Below are 6,497 nucleotides of genomic sequence, written 5' to 3' on the forward strand. Positions count from 1 at the left end.
GTGTGTGTGTGTGTGTGTGTGTGTGTGTGGATTTACTAGTGTTCTCCGTTCACATGCAGCTCTCGAGCTCTCCAGAGAATCCACAAATATTCAGATGCTTATAAAACAGGAGAAGAACAGATTAGGGTTTCAGGAGCTCCAGCCAGGCGGTTGCGCCGCTGACCAACCGGACTCACCCTCGCTCGGCTCCGTCACAATCACGTATCTGTCATCTGAGCAGGAGCCGCCGGGGCCTTGGAGCCTCACGGCCCATCCTGAGATACTCAGAGCAAACACACATCCTCCTTAATGCATGTGCTCGACAGGTGAAGTCAACATGAAACGCCTTCAGAAGTAGACAGTTTACTTCTGTAATGTAGGGCAGCGGTCGCTTTTGTTCATCAGGAATCCATTAGATTGTGAAAAGGGTTCACTTCCAGACCAAAAATTGACAGATAATGTACTCACCCCCTTGTCATCCAAGATGTTCATGTCTTTCTTTCTTCAGTCGTAAAGAAATGATGTTTTTTGAGGAAAACATTTGAGGATTTCTCTCCATATAGTGGACTTCTATGGTGCCCGCGAGTTTGAACTTCCAAAATGCAGTTTAAATGCAGCTTCAAACGGCTCTAAACGATCCCAGCTGAGGAAGAAGGGTCTTATCTAGTGAAACGATCGGTCATTTTCTAAAAAATTACAATTTATATACTTTTTAAGCTCAAACGCTCGTCTTGTCTAGTTCTGCTTGAACTCTGTGCATTCCGGTTCATGACAGTTAGGGTATATCGAAAAACTCCCATCTCATTTTCTCCTCCAACTTCAGTACATTTTTTTAGTAAATGACCGATCGTTTCGCTAGATAAGAGCCTTCTTCCTCAGCTGGGATCGTTTAGAGCCGTTTGAAGCTGCATTTAAACTGCATTTTGGAAGTTCAAACTTGCGGGCACCATAGAAGTCCACTATATGGAGAGAAATCCATTCTTTTTCTGAAAAAGAAAGACGTGAAGATCTTGGATGACAAGGGGTGAGTACATTATCTGTCAATTTTTGTTCTGGAAGTGAACTACTCCTTTAATGTGTTCATTTAGTGTGTTTAGCTATGTTTAAATTAACATAATTAAAAAATAAACTCTATTGTGTAATTTTTACATTATTGATAATACCAAAGGGAAAATAATGGCTGTTTTCACCCACAGTACTTTTCTTTAAATTACCTATAAAACAACAACATCAACAAACAAATAGAAGCCAAACAAAGATAAATAAAGCCCATACCTAATTACAGTATGAAAGTAATTACTGTCACTATCATCATAATGTTATTCATATTAATTATAAGGCTATAATCTGTTTATGGAAAAAATTATATAACTATTCTTTTAAATATATTAAATACATAATGATAATAATAATTATTATTATTGTTCAAATATTTATGGAATATATTTAAAATAATAGTTGTATAGTTTTTACATAAACAGATTTTATTACATAAATATTTGAACAACAACAATAATAATAATAATTATTATTATTATTGAATATATTTAAAAGAATAGTTGTTATTATTTTGTTATTAATAGATTTTAATAATATTATTAAAATATAATTTTAAGGAAAGTATGTGAGTGTGTTGTGGGAATATTTTTGCTAATTAATATTATTTTAATAATTGTGAAATAATTATTTATTTATAATCCCATATTATTTTGCTTATTATTGTTACAGAAAACACATTGTAGAGGCTTTTACATGTTTAAATGTAACATATATTTAATTACGCATTTAAGGCAATAATTTGAATGATAATAATAACAATATTATTATTATTATTATTATATTGTGTGTGTAATTATATTTTAGCACTATTCAAATATATTATTTTAAGTCAATTAAAGTATAAAAGTAAAGTTAGATATATTTGTCTAAATATTTCTGCTAATTCATATTATTTATAATAATGATTGAATTATTATTATTTATAATGTAATATTATTTTGCTAATTGATATCAGCGTAAAACGCTATAGATGCTTTTACATGTTTAAATTTAATATATATCAAAATATATATTAACAATATTTTGAAATATTTGAACCTATATATATTCAAATATTTATTTTATATGTATTAAGTATAATTTCTATTAGTTTTACGTATGTTTTATATTATTTGTATATAACATAGATTTATTGAACTATTTTTCTGGTCTCATATGTTTATTATTAGCATTATCCTGTAGCCTTTATGAGCTTGGGGTCTGTTAGCTGCTTTTAATAGGGTTTTGGACGTGCAGCTTAGACTAGTTGAAGTGTGTTTTTGTGCATCGAGGACGTAAAAGCGTTGACGGGAGGGATTTACGCTGATGAGAAAAAGGCCTGTAGCTGAACCTCCTGCGTTCCGAAGAGAAACTGATCCAAACCAGGGGCCCGGAGCCATGTTTCTTGAGAAGAAAACAAGATCTGGCATTCTTTTGAATAAGCCAAACGTCTCTGTCCTGATGCACTGATCCGGTCCTGCTGTAGGTAAAAAATTAAAAACCGCTTCAAATGAAACAATAATATATAATAATATTACAGTATATATAAAAAATTATAAAAAACATTTATATACATACATTTAATAAATGTGTATGTTTTATGTTATATTAAGATATCTAGTTAATAAAATTCACTTTAAAATTAACAATTATTTGTTCAATTGAATTTCTAATTGGATTTTATAAATATTAAATATTTGATTTCAATGTTATGATAAATTATCATTTAATTTATCATAAGCAAATATGATTATTAAATTGTTTAATATTAATTGATATTAATATAAATGGTTTATTTATTAATATATTGTTAATATTAATCAGTAGTTATATATTGTAAGTATAGATATAAATGTGAATATTTCCTTACTATAATAATGATGAATACATTTATGTTAATTTCATTTTTATTTATGGGACAATAAAAATATTTCAATTAAGTAACTATATATCTAAGCATGTATTTGTCAATTTTTTTTTATTAAAATATTTTTTATAATTTTAAAATATTTTGTATACATTTATATATTAAAATAATTGTGTATTGCTTATGAATATTTTAGTGCTATTATTAATTGCTATTATTATTTTATATTTTTATGTTATCATTATATGAATCATTAATTATATATTCTAAATACAGACATAAATTTGAATATTTAATTTATTATAATAATTACTAAGACACTTATATAAGTATATTATTGATATTATTTTATTTAATAAAAATTAGCCGACTTAGATTTTTGACTGCTTCGGTTGTCGTTCATGCCCGCGGTAGACGGAGCGATCATTTTAATATTTGTTTACATATTATTGTAATGATATTATGAGAGATGAGACTGGCGTTTCAATCTCTGCTTGTGTTTTTATTATTACTCTAAAGCTTTTGAATGCACATATAGACAGTGGCATCTCGACGAGGCGCGTGGCGCGGAGTCGGATGAAGACGCAGCCAGATTCTTCTTTCAGCAGTCTCCACTCGATTTGTGACGTTTGTGTGTTTGCGAACCTCTAACCTTTGACCTTTAACCTTTAACCTCACCTAACCAGTTCTTTCCGAAGCTGACTGTGACTTTAAACCAGCTAGTTCTGCTGCCCTGATACTAACGCTCCCCGATCCCTCCTCAACTCCTAAAATACACATAAACTCCTCTAAAGCAGGAATATTTTGCCTGCTTGTGGAAACCCCGTCGACTGCGGCAGCTTCGCTCTTTCCTCTTGTGTTTGCTGTTAGGAGGACGTCAGTATAAATACTAGATCAATGCTCTTAATGACACTCGCTCAAGGCACAGTGTTAGTCCAAGCATTGTTTTAATTCCATTTTTGTTTTCTTTACTGTACAGCTTAGCCAAATGCAATTCAAGCAATAAAATAAAACAAAGAAATATTCATAAATATTGATATAGCAATTATATTGATAGCGATTATGTGCTATATGAATGAATTGATTTTAATTATTTTAAGTATCAGTTATATTAAATAATGAATGAATTAATTAATAGTATATAATTTACGCAGTTTATTAATATTATTATCAAAATTGCAAACGAAGTTAAGAAATTAAAAACTACAACTAAAACAATATTAAAACCGTATCATATTTTATTTCAAACGAATTATTTTATTATAGCATTTATGAAAAAAGTATTATTATTATTATTATTATTATATATTGTTGATTTGTAGATAATATAATATAGTCATTAATATGAAAAATACATAAACTTTTTTGTTTACACTTTTATTGTATTTTGTTCATCAATGCACAGTTATTCCAATAATTATTTTAATTCCATGTAAATTATTTTTATTTACTGGAAAGCCTAGCAACATTCAATTCAAATAACAAAATAAAACAATAAATATTCATAAATATGAATTATAATAGCAATTATATGAATTTATTATAGCATTTATGAAAAAAGTATTATTATTATTACTATATATTGTTGATTGGTAGATAATATAATACAGGCATTAATATGAAAACTACATAAACTCTTTTGTTTACACTTTTATTGTATTTTGTTCATCAAGGCACAGTTATTCCAATAATTATTTTAATTCCATGTAAATTATTTTTATTTACTGGAAAGCCTAGCAACATTCAATTCAAATAACAAAATAAAACAATAAATATTCATAAATATGAATTATAATAGCAATTATATGAATTAGTTTTATGCTAGTTTTATGAATTAATTATTGATTTAAATTATTTTAAGGATCATTTATATTAATGAATGAATTTATTCAGCATTAATATTATTATAAAAATTGCAAATGACATTAAGAAATGAAACAATACAACTAAAACAATATTAAAAACGTATCATATTTTATTTCAAACGAATTATTTTATTATAGCATTTATGAAAAAAGTATTATTATTATTATTATTACTATATATTGTTGATTTGTAGATAATATAATATAGTCATTAATATGAAAACTACATGAAAACTCTTTTGTTTACACTTTTATTGTATTTTGTTCATCAAGGCACAGTTATTCCAATAATTATTTTAATTCCATGTAAATTATTTTTATTTACTGGAAAGCCTAGCAACATTCAATTCAAATAACAAAATAAAACAATAAATATTCATAAATATGAATTATAATAGCAATTATATGAATTAGTTTTATGCTATATGAATGAATTATTGATTTTAATTATTTTAAGTATTAATGAATGAATTTATTCAGCATTAATATTATTATAAAAATTGCAAATGACGTTAAGAAAGGAAAAAATACAACTAAAACCATATTAAAACGTATCATTTTATTTAAAACTAATTATTTTATTACAGTATTTATGAAACAATTATTATATATTGTTGATATATAGATCAACTAGGTTATTAGTATGAAATCTCTTTTATTTACTACAATTTTTATTGTGTTTTGTTCATCAAGGCGCAGAATTATTCTAAAAATATTTCAATTCTATTTCAATTAATTTGACATAATTTATATTATTAATTAATAGATTTTTAATGTGCCATTTATGAAGAGTAATTAAGCAGCATTATTTTTCTTTGATGTACATTCTAGCAAAATAATAAAGTCAAAATAAAACGTTACAATTAATAATGTACTATATTAATTAATAATTGATTTATTATTTTAATCATGTTTATATCAATACATTTTTAGTACATCATATGTATAATTTTATATTTAATTTTAAGATATTATTATTAGTAAGTATTATTATTATTATTATAGAAATTGCGAAATAAACTTAAAAATACAAATAAAGGAATGTATCCAATTCAAATGTAATTTTATTATAGGATTCATGAAAAAATAATTCTAGATTTGTATGATTGTTGTTATTATTATATATGATGTATTGCTGTTTGAAGGTCATTATTACAAACTAAAGTAAATAGTAGAAGCTCTGTTGGTCGAGGCAGGCCTGCTGTGTAAACGTGCGCTTGAGGAGTTGAGATGAAGCAGGCAAAATATCCTTCACGCTCAGAGACGACCTTCATGCTGCTGCTGGACAAAGAGCTCCGCGAGAGACACGCTTACTTACCAAGAGTGCTCTACTATATTCACTACATTCAGTCGTCTAGTACTTCAAGCTAACCATTACTGGATATCGCAATGTTTTTTCTTGTTAAATAAAATGTAAAAATGTCATATATAAATTCATTTCTTTTAATTAAAGTTTGCATAATATAAAATGTTATATTTAGTTATTATTATAAAGTAATTCATTTCATTGTGTATTTTTATATTATACTATTTATATAATTGTATATTATTTTTACAATGAATATTATTAATTTATAGATTTTTGTATATCGTTCATGAAGGGGAAAAAAAACATATTTATTAATATATAAATAGTAATTTTCTTTGCTGTGCAGCCTAGCAAAAAAAAATAAAAATTCTAATAAAATAAATAAAACTAAAATATATATATATATATATTTATTTAATGGTGTTATTTTATTATATAA

The 6,497-nt window shown here is 26.1% G+C and overlaps 1 protein-coding gene across 30 annotated transcripts in view; it reads left to right on the plus strand.

Moving 5' to 3' along the window:
- ptprsa (protein tyrosine phosphatase receptor type Sa) overlaps window positions 1–6,497 on the plus strand; it is a 237,753-nt gene that overhangs the window by 138,313 nt on the left and 92,943 nt on the right. The gene's annotated exons all lie outside the window — the stretch shown is intronic.

This window comes from Sinocyclocheilus anshuiensis, unplaced genomic scaffold, assembly GCF_001515605.1.
Source record: "Sinocyclocheilus anshuiensis isolate Anshui unplaced genomic scaffold, SAMN03320099.WGS_v1.1 scaffold1406, whole genome shotgun sequence".
NCBI lineage: Eukaryota > Metazoa > Chordata > Actinopteri > Cypriniformes > Cyprinidae > Sinocyclocheilus > Sinocyclocheilus anshuiensis.